Source organism: Vicia villosa, linkage group LG6 (genome assembly GCF_029867415.1).
Source record: "Vicia villosa cultivar HV-30 ecotype Madison, WI linkage group LG6, Vvil1.0, whole genome shotgun sequence".
In the NCBI taxonomy this organism is placed as follows: Eukaryota; Viridiplantae; Streptophyta; class Magnoliopsida; order Fabales; family Fabaceae; genus Vicia; species Vicia villosa.
In genome coordinates, this window is record NC_081185.1 from 141,498,543 (window position 1) to 141,501,012 (window position 2,470).

At 32.6% G+C, this 2,470-nt stretch overlaps 1 pseudogene; it reads right to left on the minus strand.

Moving 5' to 3' along the window:
- Positions 1-403: 403 nt before the first annotated feature.
- LOC131614831 (small ribosomal subunit protein RACK1-like) lies at positions 404-970 on the minus strand (annotated as a pseudogene).
- Positions 971-2,470: the final 1,500 nt, after the last annotated feature.

The window sequence follows — 2,470 nt, forward strand, 5'->3', positions numbered from 1 at the left end:
GAAGGCCCTTTACATGTCCTCCGTTTCAAACGGAGGCCACCCTGCAAAAAAAATGGAATTTTGAGAAATAATTTTCAAAGAGTGGCATTTTGGGGTTTTATTTTTGTAGGGATGACATATTGGTCAAAAATCCTACAAATACTATAATAAAATGTTTAATCATAAGTCACTGTCAACAAAGTACCTAATTCAATTTTTTTCTCCATGTCACTGGTCCATTTTTTATTTTTTCTTTTCATTTTGTATACAATTTAGTTTTATGATAATTATTTATTTTATAATTAAATGATTAGTTTTAAATTAATATATACTTCTAAATATATTTTATACCATGTCAAATAAATTCATGGATATTTTGTATAAAAAAACATAAAACAGTATAAAATCCGATAAAAAAACATTATTAATAACTCCCAATGCCCCGGATTCTAACAACACCATCCGTATATCCACTAAACAAAGTGCTCCCATCTGCACTCCAGCTCAAACTTGTACAGTAGATGACCTTCTTCTCGGTAGTGTTACCACCCGTGGTAGCATCAGCTTCAGTCATTAAGTCAATCTTCAAATCCTCATCAACTTCTGTCTTTAAGTCAATCTTCAAATCCTCAACGATGCTCTTGCTCTCCAAATCCCAGATCTTAATGCTGGACTCAGTTGCAGCGCAAAGCTAGTACCTGTTAGGACTGAAGCGCATAACATGAATAATAGAGCCAGCATCAAGAGATTTAAGTCTCTTTCCCTCAGCCAAATCCCACAAAAGAATAACACCACCTTTGCCACCACTCGCACAAAGAGTACATTCTGGCGAAACAACTATCGTGTTGACATATCCAGAATGTCCAACAAAAGTGTATCTCAGCTTGCCGTTGTCCACATTCCACACCTTCACAGTTTTATCCCATGAAGCAGAAACAATAGCCGGCTGCAGAATGCTAGAGCCGAATCAAACACAGCTAACCCAACCGGAATATTGACAAAATTATGCTCGTTTAAGCCCCGCGACCTAATGCCTACGTTTTCCTTTTGAGGAATTAGAGCGTCGTAGTTCGACTTAATATTTTTGGTTTGTTATTGTTTTTTTGCGGATGAAGTTACGTTTGTGTTCTAGCATTAGAATATCAGCTCGCTGGGTGGAGTCTTATGTGTTGCCCTTCTGCGATCAAAAGAAAGTAACATGTCCGATTAAAGGAAAGAAAGTCCTGAAGGCAAAAGAGAAGAGAATCGTTTGTTGAATGTCTTTGATGTAGACAAATGACAAATGGATCCCAATGGTAGGACACACGTCACCCCTCTAGTTGTTTTTAAGTTTGGAGACTCGAACCACAAAAAAAAACTATGAATAGAAAAGAGTAAGTTGGGGTATGGATCCGCTCGCTCTTTTCATTACTTAAGGCTCGTGTTAGTATGATTCAAGTCAATATTTATTAAGTATCTTAAAAAGATTTATTGTGTTTTTAAAGGGAGGAGTTTGTGATTAGAACCACACAAAAGACTATGAATAGAAGAAGAGTAAGTTAGAGAATGATCCCGCTCACTCTTACCATTACTTAAGGCTTGTAGTAGTGTGATTCTAATCATTATTATTACAATGTTTTGAAAGTTGAAAAAAAAAAGGAGGAATAAAAATAGAGGAAATGACTATTCTATTGTTATCATGTTATAGTTTTAATCCTAATATTTTTGGGGTTTTTAATATTATAAGAGAAAATTAAAAAAAGTATAATTATATATGAAAAAATAATGAATTAAAATATAGCATATTTTTGTATTTTTAGAAATATGAAAAATAAATCTAACATGTTTTTGTTTTTTTCTTAATAAGGAAAAACAGAATCTAAATCTAATGCTTTTTTGGTATTTTTAATATTAATAAAAGGAAATAATAATTTTTTTTGATATTTTTACTATTAAAAGAGAAAATAAAAGTTCAATTTTAAAAATATATATTTTTGTATTTTTTAGATAACATATTTCAAATAGAAACTAAGAACAATAAACAAAATAAAAACTATGTACAAAAACCTAGAATGAAATAATTAAAAGGCTTAGCAACATAAGTAAAATGGGGTGTAAAAAAACATGAGGCACTGGATCCAATGAAATGGTCAGGCCCAAAATAAATACAAACAGATACTTAGGGGAAGGCGTGTCCGATCAAGAAACGGGTGTAGCAAGCAACTCAGGATTGGGCTTGATTAAATTGGCAAAGAGAAGGCCCAAATCCAATTAACTCTATTCACTGTTTTGACCGTAAATCTCTCATCTCCCCTGTTTCGAATTCATCAATCTATGTTCTTACAACTACAACAAAAAACTCAATCAGTAAAACAAAAGAACAATTAAACCTAAACTCCTAGGAATCTATTAGAAACTTAGGCTTATTGGACTTTTTTCCTTTCTAATTGGGCTTCCATTCAATTTATTCACAGCCCAACTTTTGTATTATATAATGTACTATGCTAGTTGC